Genomic DNA, 26,369 nt, shown 5'->3' on the forward strand with positions numbered 1-26,369 from the left:
TATTTGAAGAAGACAGTTGCTTACTGACAAGGGAGTGGCTCCACTGAGATCCGAACGAGACAATTGCGTTCGCATTGGATATGTTATAACTAGACGAATCCCGAAGTTATACGTGTCACCGGGCGGGATATCGTGAGTTACAACATATTCAACGAACTTAAAAAGTTCGTTACTGAATTCTCTATGTCTGTGTGTCTATCTGTCCGTCTGTCTGTTATTTGCATTTTTTTCAATTTTGTACACTGCATTAGATAGAGCATCAACTATCAGACAAAATGATTAAATTTTTCGCGTCAATCTAACCGTTCGCAAGATAGTGGTCAAAAAATGACCGATTTACAGAAATTTAAGTAGCCATATATCGGGAACCGTAAGTCATAGAGAGATCATATTGGTGTTGATCAATATCTAAAAGGATGGTAAACATTTTGGTACCAAATAGGAACCGGTAGTCACTGTCCAACTGGCCAGTAGTTTGGCCAATGGCCAGTTGGCCAGTGGCCACCAATTAATATCAGGACAAAAATGTTTAACATTCTATTAGGGATTGATTACCACCAATATCATATCTCTATGGCTTACCGTTCCCGTGATATTGGCCAAAAACATGGCCAATTTCTAGATATTTAAAAAGCCATAGCTAGGAAATTACCTGCTGGAATATTTTGAACCGAGTCATTTATTCGGAAATGATTGGGTAAATGGAAAACTCGGTGAACATGTATCCCATCATTTTCAAGGCCAGACTTTTTTGGGGTAAAAACTTTTTACTAAAAAGTTTGCCCCAGGGTTCCCCGCAGGGCCCCAGACGGGATCCAACTAAAAATTTTCAAATGGCAAGGGGGGTTAAGTAGCACATCGTTTGAAATCTGTTGTAAGATGAAGGAAAATGGAGCAAGTCTCGACTCTCTACGACAACCCTATGCAAAATGGCGGCGGGTCAAAATGAAAACAAAAACTTAATTGAAAAGTCCACGCCACCCGTATAAATCGAAAATGGTGAGACAAATGTAAAAACAAGAAAGGACGTGTGGCATTACGAGATCGAGCTAAAGAGAATTTCACAGTAAAGATCAAGCTGAAGCTCGAATTAGTGAGAAACTTGACTAGTGTGATCCTCATTGAGATTAGCGAAAGCGAGCTCCATTGAGGATAAAGAGCATGAGCCCGAGTGAGTCACGGTTGCAAAATTACCAATTTTACTTCTTTCTTTCTTTCTTTCTTTTCTTTTCTTTTTTTTCCTACTCCAATGCGTAAGGTTTATGAACAGCAGAAGTGCTTGCTAGAAAGACCTTAATTAGCATTGCTTGAATTATCCATAGACTAGGAACTGCTTAGATATCTAATGCAACTTACGTTCGCATTTTAACAATTCAGGTTGTAATTAAAACCTTGAATACTGAGCAGATGAGCACGCAGAATGTTTTGTTTGGGTGTATTTCTAATACGCAATTAATTCTTCATAAACAAATACAACTCTATAGTATCTGAAGCGGCTTGAGTTGGATTGAATGAAAACGTGATCATGTATTCGAACTGCGCAATGTATTGTTAATTATCATGAACTGGAACAATTAGAAAAAAAATGGAAGCGCGACTGATGAGCACCAAACATCAAAATTTCAAAAGGCATGGTCAAAGCTCACACCTCAAAAGCGGCCCATACACGTAAACACATGCCTGAAGAAACAGCCCGACTTGTATGAAAAATGATAAAACCACAGGCAAGTTGATCGTGCATGGCCTCGTTCATTCATGTTGAAAGTTTTCAAAATCTTCTGAAAACATGTTTGATGTTTTTGCCGTTCTGCATGCATGTTTACCGTGTATGGGCTCGTTCATGCAAGGTGGCTGTTTTATATTTAGGTCCGCCAATCACGACAGCGGAAGAAATTACGTGAGTCTCTCCTCCGTCGCATGCCAAGGTCGTGCAGTTGCAGAAAGAAAAAGCACGCGTTTCCTCGTCCTCCACATTTCTCAAACTACTTTCAGTATGTTGGACAGCACGTTGGTACGTGTGTGGGCAAAAAATTCTTTCAAGATGCATGATGAAAGAAACCTTTCATACATGTTGGTAATGCAAGTGCGTGCGTCTATGGCGCGCTAAAGACCAGAAAAAAAAGATTGCCCCATCAACTAACCGTTGTCTTGTCCAAGTCAGTTGCTTCTTTTCATTGTGAAATTTCCTGCAAGTTAATCAGAATGTTGAAAATTTCCTACATTTTGAATTTATTTAGTATGTACTGATCAGTCAGAACATTATGACTACCAACCTACTATCGAGATAATTTCCGTCCAGGCGATATCTGTGTCACCTGCCGACGAATACCTGCTAGTCATTCACGCGTACGGTGCATGTAGTATCAGTGAGAGTGCTGACCGTGTGTAGAATGGGGAATGCGCGCGATCTGAGTTTGACCGAGGGCAGGTTGTAATGGCCCGCAGACTCGGCAGGAGAATTTCGGAAACTGCAGGACTTGTCGGATGTTCGAGGAGTGCTGTGGTGAGTGTCTTCAACAAGTCGCGAAACCAAGGGAAAACGACGTCCAAACGTCGAGGGGTTGGGCGCTCCCACCTCATTACAGATGTCGGACGTCATAGGCTGGGCAGACTGGTAAAACAAGACAGGCAGCAAACTGTGGCAGAGCTAACATCATACTTTATTACTAGGCAAAGTACAAGTGCGTTTGAACACACAGTGCACCGAACACCCCTAACGATGGGAATCCGAAGCCCATGTCCCATCTGTGTGCGAATGTTAACACCACGACATCGGCAACTACGACTGAAATGAACACATGACCATCGTCATTAAACCTTGGCACAATGGCAGAGCGTTGCATTGTCTGATGAATCCCGATACCTTCTTCATCATGACGATGGGAGGATGCGAATCCGTCGTGTTTCAAGAGAACAGTTCTTTGACACCTGTACTGCGGGACGGAGACAAGCTGGCGGTGGCTTAATTATGCTCCGGAAAACATTCACGTGAGTATCCATGTGTCTAGTGAAGCTCGAGCAAGGCACCATGACGGCCAAGGCGTATCACACACTGCTTGCAGACGACGACCATGTTTCCCAACGGGAGTGGCATTTTTCGAAAAGATAATGCACCATATCACAAGGCCAGGATTGTGATGGAGTGGTTCGAGGAACACAGAGGCAAATTCCAAGTGATGTGTTGGCCGCCCAACTGGCCTGATCTGACCTAATCGAACACAAATGGGATGTGATTGAACATGACTTCAGAGCGCATCGCCCTCCCCGGAATTTACGGGAATTAGATGACCTGTGTGCAAGAGCGCCGATCCTGGGGGGCCGAGGGGGCTCCCCCAAAGCTCATGTGAGCCCCCGCATTGTATTTATGAATATACAGTATTTGGCATAATTTGAATACAATTTGAATTAAAATCCTCATATACATGCCTTCTGCATCTGAATGCCCCCCCCCCACATTTACAGAAAAATCAGCGCCCTTGCCTATGTGTACCAATCAACTCTCTCCAGTGACCTTTCAAGGATCATTGCGTCCATGCCAAAACGCGTCGCCATTGTTATCCGTGCCAAAGTTGGACACACTGACAATAAGGTAGGTAGTCATAATATTCTGGCTGATGTGTGCGTATATTTTAACTCGTATATTTTGTCTCGACTCGAATTTCGAGACGTCTCGACTCGAATTCGAGTCGAGTCGAGACAGGGACTGTCGAGTCGAGACAGAAACATATTTTCGAGTCGAGACACGAGTCGAGACAACATTTTCTCGAGACGAGTCGAGACAGGCTTAAATCTCGACTCGACTCGACTCGAATGCATCCCTAGTACCAAGCCAATGAACTGTTTGGTGGAAATTGAATCATAAAACTACATTGTTTATTGCTTCACTTTACTATTTTAAGTGAAGTGAAGTGATTTTAAAAATAGCACAAATGATAAGATATTTCTAAATATATCACATTCACAAACTGCAATCCCCAGTGATTCTCAATCAAATTCCTATCACGACCCCCATTTTATCACATCCTCCTGCCAGCGACCCCCTTATAATTTCTGATTTGTAATAAGCTTGTGTGGTATTTTTTAATATACCCTATACCTATTACGGAGATCTCACGATATCCATCTATTTCTATAACAGTAGAATTCATTTCTTGTATATAGTGGATACAGTAAGAGTAATATATTCCCTACGATGAAAGTGCTGGTTAAAGATAGATAATAAACCTCTTCATTGAAGAGGTCAGGAAAGTAGCTGATCTAAGCCACAACTTCTTGACCAACTAATAGAATTATCGTGCGACAAGTCCTTGCAACTGGGTTTCTGTACGAAGACTTGGATAAGTTCTGTCTAAAGAGGAGAGAAGAATATCCTGGTCTGGTATGTGCTGCTTTAAATGTAATAATTCCGTACACCGTACCTGTGCGAAAATTTTTTTTTCTTCCATGGTAAGCATTAAATCGAAGATACGAAGTCGCTTATCAGTTGATGACTTGATAATGTGCGTCACGAAGACTGAACCAGATATTGCAGCACAAGTGAAATCACACCATGCTCAGTTATCTCATTAGCTTTCAATTTTAATTGTATATCAATATTCAGGTTTTGTTGCATTTGTATTCTTCTGGTATTTCAATATGCAATTTTTATTTGTTTCATACAGTACCTCTTTCATTTAAATTGGTTTTTTTTAGACAACTCTGCATCTGTTGAAAATGTTTAATAGACCTGTTTTTGTTGTTCTTAACAGTTTGTGTAAAACTGAAAAGATACCTATCAAAAAAAAATAATAATAATAATTTCTGGTATTAGATTCTAATTATATTTCTCCCTTCCGCTTATCTTCGCGACGCCCAGGCTGAGAAACCCTGCCTCAGACCAATATAGAATTTTATAACATTTCGTTATTTTTTATACATTCTGTGTATTTAATATGTATACTGTACGAAAATATGAAAAATAATATTTTATAAGGACTTAAGCATGCCTCGCGGCACTCCATAATAGAATTTATAAGGAGAGGCCGCGAGGCATGAAGTTAATACCTCATGTAGTCAGTGGCGGATTTAGCAATATACTGACTAAGCCTCGGATTTAGTCGGCGGCTCAAGGGGGATCGCCAACTCCAGGCTACATACGTGCTCCTTATCAGTGGCGTAACTAGCTTTACTGCAACCTGGATCCATCGATAATCGATTTACTCATGCCCATCCCTGCCCCACGCATTTCAGCTGCTGCGTTATATATATAAAATAGAACCTGTTAAAATAAAGCCTTAAATTGCGTTTCAAGTTTAAATATGGCTAAAAAGTTTCTAGGGGAGAACACCCGTAACCTCGAAACTTTTAAGAGTCATTACAATAAAGCCTAAAATTGCGTTTCTAATTTTCACATTGCCAGAAAATTTTCATGGAGAACTCTCGCACCCCCTCCGAAACCTGGCTACACCGCTCAGTTCAATGACAATTTATGCGTTAGGTTTCACGTTAGTTAAGCTGTTGCCCAAAGATTTGAGTTATGCCTTCCATTGGGCATGAGTACTTTTATTACGCCATTCTTTCATTATCGTTAATAATCGATTTTTCAGCTTTTGCTTCGATTCACAGAAAGTAATATCTAGAAGTGAAATGTAAAATGTTATTGTGCTATCATATGATTTTATACCCTTGTAACACGGAAGTAATTGCACCTGTCTCGCTACTGTTACTCAACTTTGCCTATTGTTGGTAAGACGTAGCTAGGAAGTTGGGAGCACTCAATCGAATCGTTCTGTAGTTCGCCGGCTCTGTCTCGTTGTATTTTGCCTTGCTTGCTTGCTTGCTGCTCTGTGTTGTCTTGCCCTCAGGCAATCAAGAAGGAGGTTTCGAATGTTGTGTTTACCACTACCGAGAAAAAAGAAACAGATATCAGTTATACGAAGGGAACAAAATAAAAAATAATATACTGTATATCCTTTAGAGTTAGTATTGAAGAGAGAGCTAGCACATGAAAAATCACACCAGGAGGTACAAATTGTTTTACCCCTACATCTGGTGCGGGTCGGCCGGGAATGTAAGAAAAACTAAGTCTTCCGCGTTAAACCGGGGCTTTTGGCTACAGTGAGCTCCTGAATTTTTGAAAAATTACCAAAATTTACGTCATAAGGAACAAGAAAAACTAACGGGTTTTGCTGTGGAAGGATGCCCAAAACTAAAAACCGATTCTTAAAACAAGATTTTCGGGGGCTTGAGTCCCATAAGACAAGATTCAAAGTTCGAAAAAGGACCAAAATTTGTCAATAGTTCCAAGAAAATTTCTTTCGCCGTCTTGTTCCTTTCCATGTGCCAATCAACAAAAAACTTCGTAAGACGAAAAACTTATGGGCCAAATCCCCTTAAGACAAGATTGTTTGAAAAATGAGAGAAAAATTACGTCATAAAGTACAAGAAAAAAACATCAAGTTGCAAAGTCATGTGGAAGGATTTCGTAATTTAAATAAAAACTGATGACAAGTTGCAAAGTCATATTTATAATTTCTAATTGTGTCTTCCATATTTCGCATGATCTCATGGGCACGTATACTTTGGCCCTATGTTTAAAATGTCAGTTTACTCTTGCTCTCACCAATAATACTGCCACCTTATCAGTAAGTCTCTCTTGATATCTTACAAAGAGAGTGTGTAGAGAGAAGTTTGCGATGATTTGACTGTATTTACTGTACAGTATGGTTGGAAGGACAAAACATATTGTACTTAAAAATGATATGACTACTACTTAAAAATATTACATGTAAAAAAGATACTTCCTCAGAAGCCTCGGACGAGGACTGATAACTTGGCACGACCTCAGTCGCAAAAAAAAAAAAAAGAAATCGATTTGGAACATCGCATATTATTAGAGGTCTTTACAGGGCAGGCGCGTTAAAATCCGTAACGAGTGAACTCGATAAATACAGCATGAATCTAGTAGGGGTTCAGGAAGTTGGGTGGGAAGCGGTGGCGTCGCCTTATGCAGTTCGCAAGAACACATGAACCACCAAGTATCGTATACGTTGTTGCTCATTAAGAAGAAGAAGAAGGAAAAGTTACAAGTAGCATACTGCTGGTGGCGGAGCCTCCTGTAATTTGAAAAGTAAACATAAAAATTCATTACATCGGACTGTAACCTGATCAAAATTTAATTTTAGATCAAACCTTAGTATTATCTGATTTAGTGTTAAAAACAGGAGGACTCCATCAAAATTTCGTAATAACCCGTTAGGTTGCCACCAAGGAAACGTTTCATATTTAACAGTCTGCCATATTGTGAAAACAGAAATCATGCAGTGACGGGAGTCCGGTTACAAAGAGACTCGACAGCTGAGCTTGTGAATCTCGGATGTGGAAGCTCTTTATATCCGAAATCTGGTACCTGTTTTTAAAAGAATTTGCTGCAATTCAGGTAACCTAATATACTATTTTTAGTCGTCCAAGATTGAAGCTGCCAATCTAAGATGGCGCCTCGTGGGCTACAATAGTAACATCACCATAGTGACGTACTATTATGAGCATTAACTGTGATGATAAAAACCAGCTCGATTAAATATGCAAAGGTTTTATATTACGATGTCTAACTAATTTAGTGTTGCGTCACGCATCTTACGCACTTTCTATACATTTCTCCACTTCTCTATTCTTGTCCTAAAGAATAAAATATAATAATACTTGGTAGTAATAACATGTCAACCTCAACTAAAATTTGTTTCGTTGTTCGTATTCTTATTAGCTATGATTACGGTGAATATTACCGTCACATCTTGGAGACAGTCTTCATCATGTAAACATCTAGAAAAATAGTAGCCTTGTGTGTTCAGCTTTGGTTTGCTGCTCTTCGTATAATAAGACTGACTCATCACTTTGATTAGGTTAATTAATGGTGCTGATCGAAGATATGAATATTTTGACTCTTAGATGTAGGTTGTGATAAACAATTCCTAAAATGCGTTCTCTTGTGATGTCAATATTTAGTCGCTTAGATTTTTTTGTAGTTGCATGTCATTTGTATATAGTCACAAATCGTTATCAAAAGTATTTGTAGTGTATTGTAGTGTATGGCTGGATTAGTATGTGCTACTACTTTGAGATTAATTTATAAAGATGGCAGTTTGTAACAGTGCGTACCGTCAATATACTTAATGCATACCTGATTAGTGGTTAGGTTCGATTGTAGTCATTCATTATTCTGAAACGCATATTACAATAATTGGATCGAATCAGCCCATATCAATTTCATGTCTTATATGTATGTGTAATGTGTTTAGTCAGTCTTAGTAATGTTCCGTAGATGGCTACCTGTTATATTATAACAAACAAAACTCCGATGTGAACGATCTAGCTAAAGGAATGAAAACAAAATATTGTAATGTTTCTAAATGTATTAATTTGTGGAATACAATCGAGTGATACATTCAAAATTTGAATATTATCAGAATTATCATGAAAGTATGGACATACACGAACTGAAATCTTCGATACAATCAGTTATTTCTGCTGAAGCTATTACCATTCTTCGTTGTATTTATGGCTTATAGCATTGATATTGTCTGGAACAATAAAAGTAACTTGTTTAAATTAACCTTATTTATCAAATAAGCGTGCTATTGCATTAATGCATATATATATATATATATATATATATATATATATATATATATATATATATATATATATATATATATATATATATATATATATATATATATATATCTTCACCTATGCGAATACAGAACTATAAAAACAAGATAAATAATTTCTTACAGATCTTACTGCTGGTATACAATTCTAGAAAGAACCTGTAATTAATATATAAATAAATCGCGTTCTGGGTTAAATAACTATCGATATAGATTTTTTCTTTTCTCTTCTATTTCCTTACGGGTTTCTTTAATACAAATTAAGTTGTAAATATTTAAACATTGAGTTTAAGTAACTGCACACAATAAGGTGTGTCATAAAAGTGGCTTAATTCAGCCGGAATAAAAAAAAAACGAATGTTATAAAAGTGGCGACTACATTCATTTTTTTTTTCAATAGCAGTCATTACAAAAGTGACGATCCAATCCAGGATTTGCCTGGTATGTTTTTTATTTTTTATGGCGTGAAAAGTAAGCGTTACAAAGTGGCTATACCAACTGGGATTTGTTCCTTCTGATATTTTGGTTCATTTTAAATAAATAAAGTGTCTTCTTTCTCCTGTTTGTAAGGAGGGAGAGGTACATTACAAACTACAGGGTGCGGCACGTAAAACCGGCCCGTAAAGTGAACACATAAAATGAAATGTAATGTATTGAATATGACTACTCACCTTCACAGCAGGTGATGAAAGTGTCCTCCGCCCACTTCAACACACATGTGAGCACGATTGAGGAGATTCATATATACCCTTGTCAGTTCTTGTGTTGTAATGCTATTGGTGACATCCTGGATCCTGGTCTTGAGTTCTTCAATTGTGTGTGGATTTGTTTCGTATACTCTTCCCTTTAACAGTCCCCATAAGTAAAAGTCACACGTGGATAAGTCTGGTGACCGAGGAGGCCACAAGCCTTTGCTTGATTGTCCTCTCTGGTGTAAACATCTCATGCACAAGGGACAATGATGCAGCTGATGTGTGGCATGTTGCACCGTCCTGCTGAAAGTAACATAATTGACGCTCCTCTTCGGTCAAGTGTGTATAAAACTCCTCCAGGATTCCCATATACACGTCACTGTTCACTGTCGTCTCAAAGAATATGGGCCCAATAACGCGCCTAATAACCAATCTCCTCATCATGCAAGGGTACCTGGTGGATTGCGTGTGGATTTTCTGTCGACCAATACCGGTTGTTTTGAGAATTTACGTACCCAGACAGGTGGAACCACGCCTCGTCACTCATGATGAGCATTAGTGGATCCAAGAAACCACTGGCAACATTGCTCAACAGCCATGAACAGAAATGCACCCTCTTCTGCAGGTCAGGCTCCTTCAGTTCTTGCACAACATTTGTCCGGTACGGTTTTAACTTCTGTCCCCTTAAAACACGTCTGCAACTTCTCTCACTCGCATGAACCTGTTGACTCAATCTCCTGGCTGACTTTCGAGGACTTCTTGTCATTATCTCCTCCACCTGGATCTTTAATTCAGGTGTGCAGACAGATGGTCGTCTGTTCCTGGGAGCATTTTGAACCGATCCTGTACGCCGCCATTTTTCAATCAATTCCTGAATGGTGCTTTTTGCTGGCACAGAACGTCCTGGTAATTTCTCCCGAAACAAATTCTTTGTTTTCACAAAAGATCCAGTGAGAATGAACCCTTCAACAATGGCAACACGCTCGGGTATCGAATACGGCATTATCACACACTGACACTCACCCGGCTTACCACAACGAGGCCTTTTTCTCAACTGGTTTCGACAAGTTTCACTGGCTGCGGCTGCACGTGACTGCTGCAGGTCACGTAAGTCGACCCGACCTCGACACGCCATCTCTTGGTAGGAAGGTAGATTATTTAAGTGTTGCCAAAAACACAATATACCAGAATATTACGACGGGCCGGTTTTACGTGCCGCACTCTGTATAATGTACTGGAGAAGATGATAAACTACTGAGCGTATATTGTTCGCTAAGATAAACGAAACGACCAATGGGGAAGTATTGTGGAAACGATGAATTACCATAAAGAGGATGTCATGATAAGCTGGCGTTAATTTACACTGAAATATGAGATGAGGTAATCTTCCTTCCGTTTCACCGCAGTAACATAAGGGTGTATTGCGGTATCCTTGCTGATATAAACGGTACGGTGTTTGAGCGATACCTAGGTATAACCTAAAGAGTAAACATACGTGTCTCCTTGTCCATCCTTCGGGTGATATCCACTTTTTGATCCTGGGATCTGGGAAGATATTCCAGAAATGTTTACCTTCGCAGTGTCTTGTTTGTTCTTTATAGCGTCTCCATTTTTTGCCTTTGTTGATGTAAGAAACCATGTAAACTTTCCGCTGGAAGAGGAATGTTGATTATCCGATCCTGAAGCGTGCCGGCCTTCGCATACTCATCGACTACAGAGTTGCCAAGTATGCCGAAATGGGCTGGGCAATAGAAAAAGGAGGCGCATTGATCTCGTTCCTTAAGAATCGAGAGTTGTTGTTTAATATTGCTGTGAATCCATGATAAGCGGTTCGAGAGAGCAGCTGAGTGTATACTTTGTAATGCACAAAGGCTATCACTACAGATACCAAAATAACGATATTTATGCTCTATGGCATGTTTTAAGCCTATACGAATAGCCCATAGTTCTGAGTGAAATATAGACATCTGATTCGGTACGCGTTGAATTACAAACTGCGATGTCTGTGGAATGTATATTGCCACTCCGGTATATTCCAAATCACCAAGAGTTCTTTTGGAAGCATCTGTATAGATTAGGATGCGGTGTAAATGATGCTGAGCCATATAATATTCCCATCTCAGCGCTACGCTGCCCGGAGTTAAGAGATTCGTTCATTTGGTAGTGGTGATCGGGAATTCCAGTTCCACGGCTTGGAGAGTGGTAAGGTGCGGTATAAGGTGCGAATAACACGGTAAACGAGGATTGCGATATATAACATGTATCCAACAGCGTAGATTGACATATGCTTGGTATAATCTGGGTGGCTTCTGTCGGTACGGTAAAGAGCCGGTTCTGTTTTGTGTGTATAATAATTCCAGTTTGGGGATGACTGTAGAGGAAGTCATGCCTAGTCTTCTCATTGTGTAACGAGCCGCAGAGTGATCTGTTTGTATTGGAAACTGTATTATGCCTGCAGCTTCCAAGAGAGCATTGATTGGAGCAGATTGAGGTAGCGAGAAAATTGTGCGGAGAGTGAATGCTTGAAGGCGTATAGGAATAGAGCTGGGTCTAGCTGGAATCGGTGACAGAAGGAATCCTCCATAATTGAATATGGCTACGATACATAGAAACTCGGAATAGTGTACCAGTATCCGTCCCCCATTTTTTGTTGCTGACACTTCTTATTATATTGATGTAAGGGTGTATCTTTGCTTGAAGAGTTTCGAAATGGGGCTTCCATGAAAGACGTGAATCAAAAATAATTCCCAGGCTGTGACTGACGGTTCAGTGTATGATTGTCAATGGGCAATCGAATATTTCCCACTTGTCTTTTTCGTGTAAAAACGGTATATGTCGTTTTATTCCAGTTGACCTGCATTCAACTGGACAAGTTCCAGTGTGAGATAAATGTTAGTGCTGCTTGAAGTTTGCTTTTGGCTTCCTGTAGAGACGAGCTACGTACATATACGAGATGATCATCAAAGTAACTAAGAATTCTAACATGTTGTTTCAGTGCAAGGTGAAAGTCAAGCATGTAGATGTTGAATAACAGTGGACTGAGGCATGAACCTTGAGGCAAACCTTGAGATGTGAGGCGTGGAGCAGATATTTTCCCTTGGTATTTTATACTGATTCTTCTATTGACTAGCCAGTTGTGTACGTACCTGATGAACTGTGATGGCAGTTGAGCAGTAGTGAGATGATATACCAATCTGTCTAAATCTATCCGTTCGTAAGCTCTGTCGAAATCCAGTTTAAGCGCAACAACATATTGGCGATGTTGGAATGCTTGCCAAATGTCTAGTAGAAAAGTGGAGAGCGCATCATGAGTAGCCTTACCTTTACGAGCTCCGGTGATTGTGTTTGGAAGGATATTATGGGATCCTGTGTACCATTCAGTTTTCCTCAATACGATTTTTTCCAGTGTTTTGCTAAAGCAGGAAAGCAAAGGGATAGGTCGATAGCTGGTAGCTTGACCTACTGTTTTTTTCTTTTTCAAGAATGGAAGTACTAAATGATGTTTCCAATTCAGTGGTACATGTCCCGTAGACCAAATAGATTGAAAACACTGTAGTAATAGTTGAATACTTGAAGCTGGTAGGTCCTTAAGGTGCTGGTATGTGATTTGATCCACGTCTGGGCTGGTGTGACGTCCTGTTGATAGGGCTTCTGCTAATTCTTCATGGAAGATGGTTGCAATGGCAGGAGATAGAGGTGCAGTAGTAAGGTTCGACAGTAAAGTTTTGCGGGAAGACAAGACAGTCGGAGCCGTTAAATTACAATGAAATTTTTACAGCCAGGTAAGGTTAGGATGTGGCGCATGGTGAGGAGAACGTGTTAACAAGTTAGTCCGTATGAACTTCTAGATAGATGTAGCGCTAGTTCCTTCTTGTAAGGTTTTGCAATATTGTTATGTGTGTGTATTGTTATGAGTTCTACGGCATCTTTGCATGTGTTGTTTTAGTTATGACTGCGCCAATCTAGAGCGAAAATAGGTTTCAGGAATTCGATCTTGGAAGTATTGTTTCTGGGCCGTTTTGCTGTTATTAAGCAGTTTTTGACAATACGTATCCCACCAGGGATATTTGTAACGCCAAGACACCCATTTGCAACTCACCTTCTTAAATCTAACTTAAGTTTTAATTATATCTATATTATTTACCATAAGTAATAATTATATGTATATTATCTTTATATTATTTTTTAAATTGACTTTTTAATCTTTTCAGGACGGGCAGGGATTTCAAGAAAATCGTAGACCTTTACTTTGGCGGTCGTAGCACCCCTCCTAATTTTTCCATGGGTATGAATTATACCTTGTTGGAAAGCTTATGAAACAAAGATTCTAGTAAGATAACCTTTGAGGCTACCGTACCCAACCCGTAGAAGAAGAAGAAGAAAGAAAAAGTTAAAAATTTATTTTTTTCGAAATTTGTGAGAGTCTGGCAACACTGTTTCTAGTCGTACGCTAGAAAAAATATTCTGGCCTGTAGGCCAGACATTGATAATAATTATACCAAAAAAATGAAGGGCAAAGGTACAATAGCTAGGTAAAAAAAAATTCGGAAGATAGAATCTAGGTGAATCATCCTGTTCCTATTTTCCCGAGAAATTTTCGTCTACCCTTACGTTGGCAGACTTGGCGACGCCCCTAAATGTCACACATAAACAAACCATACCTCGTTGGAAACCTTATAGAACAGACATTTCAGCAAAGTAACTTTCGTGTCTCTCGGACCAAATTAGTAAAAGAAGAAGAAGACGAATTTTTTTTTTTCAAAAATACAATTCTTCAGATTTTGTCAGATTCTGGCAACGCTGATATATACCGTACGCAAGCAAAAAAAATCTCAGATTTACGCCAGACACTGGAAACAATGATATCAAAAAATAAAGGGTTTAGATTCAATAGGAATGGAGGGAAAAATTCTGAACACCGAGCCTACGTGAATCATCCTGTATTTTTTCGATAGATTGTGGTATACGCTAACATTGGCAAGTCTGGTGATGCCCCTAATTGTCACAAGCATATCAGCTATACCTCGTTGGAAACCTTATGAGACACCCATTTCAACAGGGTAACTTTCGTGTCTCTCGTACCAAACTAGTAAAAGAAGAAGAAGACGAAAGTCAAAATTTTTGCGAAAACTATTTTTTCCAAATTTGTCCGACTATGGCAACACTGGTATCTGTCGTACGTAAGGAAAAAATTCTTACATTTACGCCAGACATTGGGAACAATGATATTAAAAAATGAATGGTTTAGGTACAATAGGAATGGAGGAAAAAATTCGGAACCCCGAACCTACGTGAATCATCCTGTATTTTGTTCGAGAGATTGTGGTATACGCTAACATTGGCAGGCTTGGCCACGCTCCTAATTGTCACAAACATATCAGCTATACCTCGTTGGAATCCGTATAACACACACATTCCAACAAGGCAAGTTTCGTGTCTCTTGGGCTAAATTAGTAAAAGAAGAAGAAGACGAAAATCAAAGTTTTGGTTGGAAAATCCATTTTTTAAAAATTTGTCGTACTATGGCAACGCTGTTATTTCTCATACGTAAGAAAAAAAATCTCACATTTACGCCAGACATTGGGGACAATGATGTAAAATAATGAATGGTGTAGGTGCAATAGAAGTGGAGGAAAAATTTCGGAGTATCGAATCTGCGTGGATCATCCTGTAATTTTTTCGATAGATTGTGGTATACGCTAATATCGGCAGGCTTGGCCACGCTCCTAATTGTCACAAACATATCAGCTGTACCTCGTTGGAAAGCTTATGGAACAAACATTCCAACAAGATAACTTTCGTGTCTGTCGGGCCAAACTAGTAAAAGAAAAAGAAGACAAAAATGAAAATTTTGGGTGGAAAATCAAGTTTTTCGAAAATTGTCGGACTATGGCAACACTGTTGTTTGTCGTATGCAAGAAAAATAATTCTTACATTTACCCCCGTTATTGTGAACAATTGTGCAAAAAATACACCGTGTAAGTGCAGTAGGAATGCACTTTTACTAATGGCAGAGAATAAACTCGCATTGGTTCACCTAACATTATTCGTCGCAAGATCATTGCTTTTCTTTCCTTTTGCTTCGTCAGGAAGATTTTTTTCTAAAACTAAATAACTTGTCAAAGGAGGGAGTTGAAAGAAATGCATATTTACGACCATTAGGTTCAACTGATAGCTACAGCTGACTTTGACCAGGCTAAAAATAGAACCGTGCGTTCTGAGGTGATAACTGTTTTCCTTTCGCTCTCTCTCTCTCTCTCTCTCTGTGTGTGTGTGTGTGTCCAATAAGTTATCTTGTTGGAATGTCTGTTCTATAAGCTTTCCAACGAGGTATAGCTGATATGTTTTTGACAATTAGGAGCGTGTCCAAGTGTGCTAATGTTAGCTTATACCACTATCTCTCGAAAACATACAGGATGATTCACGTAGGGTCGGCGTTCCGAATTTTTTTCTTCACTCCTATTCCACCTAAGCCCTTCATTTTTCTACATCGTCTTTTCCAGTGTCTGGCGCAAATGTGAGAATTATTTTCCTTGCGTACGACAAATAACAGTGTTGCCATAGTCCGACAAATTTCGAAAAATTTGATTTTCCACCCAAAATTTTGACTTTCGTCTTCTTCTTCTTTTACTGGTTTGGCCCGAGACACACAAAAGTTACATTGTTGGAATGGCTGATCTATAAGGTTTTCAACGAGGTATGGTTTGTGTGTCTGTGATAATTAGGAATGTCGCTAGGGCTGTCAACGTTAGAGTACATTACAGTGGATATTGAATAATATACAGGATGTGTCACGTAGGTGTGGGGTTCTGAATTTCTTTTTCCATTTGTATTGAACCGATGGGTTTGACTTTTGTGTATCATTGTCCCAAATATCTGTCGTAAATGTGAGATTTTTTTTTCTTGCGTACGATGAATAACAATGTTGCCAGAGTTCCTCCAATTTGAAATATGTTTTTTTTGTCTTTACAAGAAAATATACAATAAAAAAAAGGGTAAATTCAATACCCCTCCTATTCACCCCTCTCAAGCCCAAAAGTCATGGACTGGGTATGGCTAGTTAGTATGTTCATTTGTCTCTATGGATGCCATTTTTTATCCTTGTAGCTCCATCAGGGGTTACCTCCCCCCAAATTCTGAAGGGAGAGAGGGAAAACTATAAACACCCAACTTTGCCCCCCTGCCCCTTCACGGCGGGACCCACTACATGAATGATATACACAGGACTAGAAAGTTCCATCCTTTCTGAAGAGATACATACCAAAATCATATCTCTAGGTTAATTAGGAGCTGAGCTAGAGAGGTTTCAATTGCTGGCTCAAGGGTTGAGCCGTTCGTCCTGAAAAGGTTAAACACAATTGAAATATTACGCTCTACGATAATTTCATCCAAGAAACAGACATTTTTACTCCTTTATTCTTTTGATTTTGATAAGTGTGGTAATGTGGACAATTGCTTGTACGGTATCATGATAATTATCATTTGTTATTGAATTTCAGTGAGTGAAAAAGTGCCACTAGATCGGGGGTCAAACCTGGAAACTGAAGAGGGGATCGATATTGGGGAAATCAATTTTATCTGTTGTCCCGTGATACTTTCATAAAGAGTTATCACTATCAATGTGATGAGATTAGAACTTCTTATTGCATGATAACGACGTTATGATGCCATGAGAAGTGACGTTGAAGTATCATTGTCAGAAGTATCTGACTTGGGAATTTCTCATCCAAGAAAGTTGGAACAGAAAGTGCGAATGCTCTTTTTGTTGGATCGATACTCGTTCTACTCGTATACACACTTTACTTGAAACGGTAATATTAGCAATATGTCGTAATTTTGGTGTAAACGGACAAGTTTTGCCAATAGATGTCACTACAGTCTTCTTATCTCTCACATGTATTTTTTACCTTTTATGAAAATTTACAATTTCTCTTACAAATTTCAACCTAGAGACTTCAAATTTTTAGAGAAGGGACTTAATAACTTATCGAAGACAATAATCCGTGACGATTTTTTATTTAGAATTTTCTTCATTGTTGAAACAGTTATATTGTTAAAGGTTTGAATATCCATTTCAACAATCAAGCCATTTCAACAATGAAGAAAATTCTAAATAGAAAATCGGCACGGATTGTTGCCTTCAATAGGTTATGAAGTTCCTTCTCTAAAAATTTGAAGACTCTAGGTTGAAATTTGTAAGAGAAATCGTGAATTTTCGTGAGAGGTAAAAAATACAGGAGAGAAATACGGAGTCTGTAGTGACGTCTATTGGCAGAACTTGTCCCTTTAAACCAACCTTAACAGCTCGAATTAACGACACAAATTTCAATATATCATTCAACAAGTGAAATACACATAGTCGTAAAAAAAAAAAAAATGTTCTTTAATTTTCTTTCTGTCAAAGACTGTTTTTTTAAAATTACTATTTCAATAGTATTTATTACGTTTTTGTTATGCCCAATGTATTGATTTAAAGCTGTATGAATAACTTAGGAGCCAAAAGCTTGCACAGCCCAATATTTCGCATGCTTGTGTGGTAGGCCAAGTTCTATCATCATGCCAGGTTTGATCTCGATAGAATAAGTTCGGTGTATGATTTCTTGCTTACCGCCCATAACTCGGGAACGAAAAGGCTGCCACAACATAACATTTCGCACACTTAAATAGCACTTTAAGGTCTACCATCGTGTGAGTTTTGATTTCAATCGATAAGTTTGGTGTATGACTTTTTGTTTCGGAAAATATAACTCAGAATTTGACCGCCCATATCTTACAAATCAAAACCCTGCAAAACATGGTATTTCACACACTTATATAGCAGGTCAATATCTACCACCATGCTAAGTTCTTTCGGTGGATGACTTTTGATTTGGAATATATGACTCAAAATTTGACCGACCGTAATTCGGAAATCAAAAGCTGACACAATATATTTCATATTCTTTTGTAGCAAGACATTGTCTAACAGCATACCAAGTTTGGTTCTCATCGGATGAGCTCAATTGTGTCCTTCATTTTTCAGGAAAAAATCAAATTAAGGCCGAAAATACATGGACTAAATAAATAACTGTCAGTCAGACACACGGCATATTCCGACGCACACTATATTTTAAATATTCCAAAGCTGTTCATATTACAATTATAGCATCATACGGAGTAGTAAGATGTTCCCGTACCCCGTTGTCTAGTGGCTAGCACCATTCATCCACAGAGTTTCAGGTTCAATTCTCGGTAGGAGAGCCTTGGAATTTGAACGTACGAGGGTGATTATTAGGGTGATTTGAATTGCACTTAAACTATAGGTTAACATTTCGTATAATCTCGGCGCTGAAAGTGACGCAAAACTCTAATCCAATCAACCAGACTAATTTCTTCCATCATTTAGTCGTAGTTTGTCTTGTTTGAAGTCCTGTTGGAAGACAAGTTATAGCCAACGTTTGTTCTATTTCACTTAAGTTAGCACGCGTATATTTTAGGTGTGCAGGATCCCGGTTCGAATCCCGGTAAGGACACTGTGTTACAGTTGCTTGTTCAATTGTTAGTTCTGTCTTATATTGTCTCAGTGCTGAAGCAGAATCCTAATCTGGGCTCATTCGTGGCTAAGCGGTTAGCGTATGCGTCTTTGGCGGGGAAGACCCGGGTTCGATTCCGGCGGGAGCTCATGTGGTTCGGTTTTCACGTTAATCAGTAGATCCACGTCTCATATAGCCTCTCTGCTGAAAAGAGATGTTAAAATCAATTTAACTCAACTCAGGGATCCCAATCTACAGCCACTCTGTCAAAAAAAAAAGTGTTGTGGCTTATTTTCTGTCCCATTCTTTGCTGACATACAAAGGAGAGTGTAAATTTAGAACTCAAATACATTTTATTTGTTAGTCATAGCTTATACAAGGCATTTTGCAAAGTATTCAACAAATATTGCCAGTAGTATTTTTCACATTATAGTACTAATATCAACGAAATTTATAGTGTATTCAGCTGACAGACTTGTAGTTTTTGAACTTGCTGTGCCAACCATGGGAAAACTTGGTTAGGAGGAGATACTAGATGCAAGTTTCCATATTTGAGATATTAATCCTAATTAATACACTTAATAAAATTTACATTTTTTAAAAAACATACTGTGAAAGTACTTTCAGTCCGGGCGATATCTGTTTTCTTCTGTGTTTTTACTAATATTATTTTTGAAATTGCTTGCATGCAATAGAGTGCAGACACTCTGTTTGTTGAGCATGATGTTTTCAGTTATTGGGATGTTTCGAGCGAAAAACCGACTTTCAAAATAGAAAACAGCGAAATGTGTTGGTGCTAGACCACGAGTAAAGTGGTTGAAGCACGATCCGAACTCATACCATACCTTCATGTTGTACTTATGCTGAAATTAAAACATTTCACCAAACTTACGGAACTCACTTTCAATCAATATCGTGTTCTGGACTGAGGAATGGTGTCATATCACAAGTTATCACAATTTTTTTTTTTTTTGAAAGAAGGTCGAACCTCGGTTTCGAACACCATTTGATAGCGCAGTGCATCTCTGAAAATTAATTTAAATTATGACTGTAGTTAAATCTCTAATTCTTGTAGGTAATGTACTTAAATGTTGTTGAAACCAGTTTAAGTTAGTGATTCTTCGTAAGTATGGAGTTCTTCGACAAGTAATTATGAATACTTACACTTACTGCAGGATTAGGAAATAACTCAATTCCTAGCTACACTATACCTCAATTCCTAACTTGATTCTTCCTAGCTACACTTAACAAGTTTCTGAGCCTTTAATAGTTGGGTTTCCACCCCTGTAAATCCTGAATATAATGTCTCTTTACAATTGCAAAACAAACCTTTTGTCTTTTAGTGTGCAATATTTGTGCGAATTCTAATCTTATATAGAAAGTTAACGTATTCTGTCATCAAGTTTAGTAATGCAAGTAAATCAGTTTAAAATATTGATGAAAGACGACTATTTCATGCATATTCACATGTACAGGGTGTCCGGAATGGGACTGACGGTTTTTAAAAATGTATAGTTTTAATATGGTCAGAAATAGAGAAGAAGAAAAATATGCATTTTAAAGGAGAACTCAAAAAGTTTATTTGGTCTTGCTTACAAGTCATTCTAACTTAGTGTAACTCCACGCGAGCTCCATTTGTAACTCTTACAATATGTAGCCTGAACTCAATCTCTCTCCACGTATTCTGTAACATCTGAAGCGTTACTGAAGCAATCGCATTCCTAATACGGTTCTTCAGTTCATCAAGGTTACGCACCTTTTCACTAGAATACACAAGGTGTTTCACATACCTCCACACGTCGAAAGTTTCGTTGAACTTGAACAACACTTTTTGTCTCTGCAAACCACCACACACATTGCGCCTTTTCGACTGCCGACGCCATTTCTGTTTATCTGCGATACTAGCGCCGTCCTCAGTAATTGTTCAAGTATGAAAATTTGCTGAACAAAACTTTTTGAGTTTTCCTTCAATATGAATGTTTTATTTCTTCTGTATCTCCGACCATATTAAAACTATACACTTTTAAAAACCGACAGTGCCATTCCGGACACCCTGTATATAGTTGCAGATATGAGTTGAGTTGATTTTGAAAATGAAAATGAAATGAAATCTTTGAATTTTACGCCCCACGGCTATGCCGGTTAGGCTAAAGGAGACTGTGATAATAAGGAATGAATTAAATGGTGGAATGAAGAAAGTGGGAGGAAACGGGAGAACCTCGAGGAGACCCACGCACACGGTGTTTATCCAGCACAAAGTGAGTTGATTTTGAGTTTAACGTTTCTTTCAGCAGCGAGACCTATGAGACGGGACCTATTGATTAACGTGGAATCCGAACCACATGAGCTTCCACCGGCAATCGAACCCGAGTCTCCCACGTAAAAGCGCGTACACTAACCGCTTAACCTCGAAGGAGCTCTAGTCGTAGATATGAGAAGGTAGGTTTTTAATATATTATTTTGTAAGCTGTGTTAGTGTTAAATACAAAGAATCACCTAAAAACGTTGCTTATGTAATTATTTTGTTGCTTTGTTTCAGGAATTGATTCGTCAGTTGTTTCCTCAGGTAGATTGTGCAGTAAATGTGTTATTTACTTTATAATGTAAATATATTGCAACTGTATAAATATCCCAAATTGTTTTCAACATTTTCTTAAAGAAATCCATTCACCTGTCTTTGGAATGACATTCGATTAACAGTTGAAGCATCTAGCTTGTTTTTAGACCGCTTCTAATTTTATGTTCCGTCTAATTTTCGCCACTTTTTTTTTTTATTATTATTATTTCATTGCTCAGACTGTAGACTTTTGTCTATTACCAGTTTGATGTATTTGTGAGAAGTTTGAATAAATACTGATGCTGGTGAAGAGTATTTCAGCCTGATATAACTAGAAGCACCAATCTTCTTTCTTTCTTTTCTTATAACGTTAATGCAAAATGAATAAAAATACTGCTGATTATCGACTTTTTCCTGAAGAATAATATGTGAATGAAGACAAAAAAGAAATTGTAACACTACAAATACTGTATAAAGTATTCGAATGTAATGCGGGGCAGGGAATTTCAGTAAGTAAGTCTACCTAAAAGCATTTTTTTTTTTTTAATGGAGTTTCATTCGAAGAATAATATACGAATAAAGGGGAAAAAAATGTCGTAAAAGGCAAAAATGATATTGTGGAATGTAGTAGCACAATTCGTTATTATAAGTGAATATTTCCATGAACGGTCCAAGAAACTGCTTGGTGCTTTTCAGGGGTAAAAATTTATTGTGTTTCTAGTACTAAGTAGGATTCGTGAAACAGTGTTTTTCACTTTTTCTCAATATTATAGAAGGTGTATGAAGCCTTTTGACATTCCATGTAGCTCAATGTTTAGATGCTTCCCTTTAAGTACATGGGCGAAAGTTAGATTCTCGCTGCTGGCATACTTTCGGTGTTGACGCACGGTTATGAGACAGTTGTTATATTGCTTGAATTAAGAGGTTGTTAATTCCAATCTAGAAAGTAAGAAAAATGGAACGGAAGCCGATGTGCCAACCATATCACTCAATAAAATATAACATAATATGTCTTTTAATTTTCATGTATTATATCGCTAATTAGTTTTTTTAAAGTAATGTTTTTATTTGTTTATTTAATGAGTGCATGTAAATTGAATATCTTTAAATGATTCTAAGATTTGAATTACACACGCACACACACAAAAAAAAAGAAAGAAAGAAAGAAAGAAAGCCAGGAGAAACGAAAAGAAGATTTAAGATATTTCGATACAATTAGATGTAAATAATGAAATACTTTGTAACATCGTTTCTCAAACTGTTGTAGAAATCTGCCCTTGCAATCTTCTTAAATCAAGCATTAGTCCAAAAACGATATAAAAAATAACATTCAAGTGAATTCAGGGTTCACACAAACCTTGAAAGTTAGGAAGAAAATTAAAATGAATTAGAGAGAATCAGGAAAATTTTTCAAAATATGCTGAAAGTCATAGAAGAGTATTTTTTGAGCTGCCTACAGAAGATACGAACAATCAAGATAGATATAAAAAAATGATTATTTAAGAAAAAAGGCTTCAAAAAGAAAATTATCTTCAGAAATGAAATTTGAAGAGCGTTTAAAAGTGTTAAAGCTTCAAGGTATGAAGAAAAGAACAAATTAAATAAATTAATTTTTAAAAAAATTCAGAAAAGAAAAATAAGTTACCGTTATTGGTTGTAGAGAATTAGAGATAGGCCAAAGTATGTTAATGTTTATATTTTTATGTTTGAGTGTATTGAGAATGCGGAGATATCGTTGGTACTAGTGTTTTATTGTACTCAAAATGCAGGAATTTAGACTCATAATAACTATTTACAATAAAAAAAAATAAGTTTATATTGTATTTGAAAAGGAGAGCGTCGAACGGCCATAGGAGATGAAGAGGCCGATTATAAAAAGATTTTTTTAAAACCTAGCCATAAATGATGATTGATTGGTTGATTCGAAGTTGAACGTTCCTTTGAGCACCGAGGCTATATGAGAGGGTATCTACAGCTTAACGTGGGATCCAAACCACATGAGTTCCCAACCTGTAATGAACTCATGTCCCCTGTTTTGAAGCATAAATAATAGTATTCGCGGTGTCGCAGGTAGTGCTCTCAAACGGGTCGGGTTGACCCGACCCGACCCGTGACCCGACCCGACCCGAGTCGGGTCGGGTCAGCTCGGGTCGGGTTACGGGTCGGGTCGGGTCAGATCAACTCGGGTCGGGTTATCGGGTCGGGTCAGTCGGGTCAGCTCGGGTCGGGTTGTCGGGTCAGGCTACTCGGGTCGGGTTATCGGGTCGGGTCAGTCGGGTCAGCTCGGGTCGGGTTGTCGGGTCGGGTTATTCGGGTCGGGTTGTCGGGTCGGGTCAATCGGGTCAGCTCGGGTCGGGTTGTCGGGTCGGGTTATTCGGGTCGGGTTGTCGGGTCGGGTCAATCGGGTCAGGTCGGGTCGGGTTGTCGGGTCGGGTTATTCGGGTCGGGTTGTCGGGTCGGGTCAGTCGGGTCGGGTTATCGGGTCGGGTCAATCGGGTCGGGTTATCGGGTCGGGTTGTCGGGTCGGGTTATCGGGTCGGGTTGTCGGGTCGGGTTATCGGGTCGGGTTGTCGGGTCGGGTCAGTCGGGTCAGTTCACTTTGGTCAACTGAGTTTAGGTTGAGTTTAAACTCGGCTGGAGTCGAAAGCTGCTGTTTTTCACTAGCTGTCTAATTAAAAATAGCAATTTTCAATTGATTTTATAGAAACCATAAATCTATTTTGAACACTTGCAGCTAGTGTTTTTATGATAAATGCTTATTTTTCTACTTGTGTGTACTTTAATTTTTAAATGTGGAAGATTGATTTTACCAATCGACTGTAATATTAATATCTACGCCAATATGGAGTCTGGATTTAGAAGAAAACTAGAAGTTGTTTAAGCAACGCCAAAAGAGAGATTGGATATGGACGACCAAGGCCAAGCAGGGCCGCGGTGGCTCAGTGGTAGAGAATTCATCTCTGGTGCATGGTGTTCAGTAGCGTAGCTAGAGTTTTTTTCAGGGGGGCAATGAAGGGCCCAAGAGGATTTTGAGGGGGACATCTCCAATATATATATATATATATATATATATATATATATATATATATATATATATATATATATATATATATATATATATATATATATATATATATATATATATGTGTGTGTGTGTGTGTGTATTCAAGGTGAATGTTTCCATCTTTATTGTTCATGAATTTACTCTTTGGAAATAGTGAAAATATAAGAATTTAGTACCTCAAACAACTAGGATTCATTAATGCAATTGATTTCTAATAGAAGTAAATAGTTATTTAATCATGGCGTTTAAAATATGTGTAGCTAGTTGACTTAAATGGAAGCAAATACACTTTTACAGGTAAAGAAAATAACTTATAGGTTTATGCCTCTACTTGAAGAGGATCTTTCTATCCGTGTGGGCAGCAGCAAACATATCCACAACTTGTTAAAGATCTAACGATTTAGCAATTTTCTTCTCAAAATAAAGTAACACTAAATTTTTCAATCTATCATGAGTCATTGAATTGCGTATACAAGTCTTCAATCTTTTCAAAGAAGAGAATGACCTTTCACATGTAGCACTAGAAACTGATATAATCACAGAGATGATACCTAGCTTGTAGGTTTCTAGGAATGCGTTTTTGTAGACACAAAGATGATCAACGAAATTCGTTAAGGAATCAGCTTTCGTTTTCTTCTCGTCTTCATACAACTTAATTGTTAGAGCAACCCACATTATGCTTTATTTCTTGTTTAATTATGCTTTTTTTTAAATTATGCTTTATTGTTAATTTCAATGATTATTTTACATTAATCGTGTATAATGTATATTTATTATACATTAAATATTCTAAATATCTTGATCTATTTATTGATATTTTTTTGCAACTAGTTTCTCTCATATTTAATGAACTTTCTACTTAATTCATTGTAAAGAAATGTGCTTTGCTCGAATATTTTTTTTCTATCATTTGTGTGCGCCTTACAGGTACATATATACAGAAAGGGAAAGTAAAAGATGCCACCAAAAAGTACAGAAAGTGCTTAAGTTCAAAAAGTAAACATAACAATACAGTGACGACGCCAGAGGGGGGCAAGAGGGGCGAGCGACCCCTAGTAGCTACTTCTGCCCCCCTGACTGCCACCTAGACTGCCCCTCCAGACTCGTACAATCTTTAAACATTCTTCACGTAGTATTTTATATCAGTATCATAACCAATCTCATTGACAAATTGTAGTCTACTTTCCATGAATTTACTATGTGGCAGATTAATCCTCAAGCTTTCTTCTTTGAGCGTCTGGGTATGCACGCATATTTCTGTTTTCTAATTTAGCCCCTTTTGAGGTAAATTTTAGTTATACTTCTTTCTTATGATTTTTAATAATTGTGCCTAGCGAACAATAGTAGATTTGGTCGACTTGTTTTCTTCTCATTGTATCAACTTCGATTGGAAACAAAAGAAAGGTAAAACCAGTTACGTAACTTGTTTGTATTTATCCAGGTTTGAAGTTTTCAGTTTCATATTTTGTTTTATTTAAAACTTCTTTTTTCTGAAACATTATTCTCGGCTTCCAATATTCAGAGGATGTGCTTATAACAGCTTAGTTTGCAACTACCAGGGCTTAATTTTTTGAAGGAGATAAAAAGAGTTGTGTTTTCCCTTCCTGCAAATGATAATAATAAAATTATGGAAGAAATTGATTCCCAATAAAATGTATTGTCAGAGTGCTGATCTTTAGTTAGTAATTGGTTTATACTAGTGCTCCTTTACTTATTTTGTTTCAAAGTACTGACGTGACGTCTACCATATTGACTAGGAACTGCTGAAAAATTCGTAGCCCAACCCAGAAGGAGTGCACGTGGATTGGTGAAGTTTTACTTCTTCTTCTCTTCCCCCGAGAGTCAATATACTACCTTGTACAGTGCTCCAGCTTTTGCAGAAAAGTTAAAAAAATC

The 26,369-nt window shown here is 38.1% G+C and overlaps 1 long non-coding RNA gene across 1 annotated transcript; it reads left to right on the forward strand.

Annotated features, from left to right (window-relative positions):
• The first annotated feature begins 7,060 nt into the window (after positions 1-7,060).
• LOC145684630 (uncharacterized) lies at positions 7,061-21,724 on the forward strand. The gene is made up of 2 exons (XR_014131341.1): positions 7,061-7,417; positions 21,392-21,724. It is a non-coding gene; the product is annotated as an uncharacterized LOC145684630 (long non-coding RNA).
• Positions 21,725-26,369: the final 4,645 nt, after the last annotated feature.

The sequence above is a fragment of the Thermobia domestica genome, chromosome 5, assembly GCF_964235325.1.
Source record: "Thermobia domestica chromosome 5, izTheDome1.hap1.1, whole genome shotgun sequence".
Lineage (NCBI taxonomy): Eukaryota > Metazoa > Arthropoda > Insecta > Zygentoma > Lepismatidae > Thermobia > Thermobia domestica.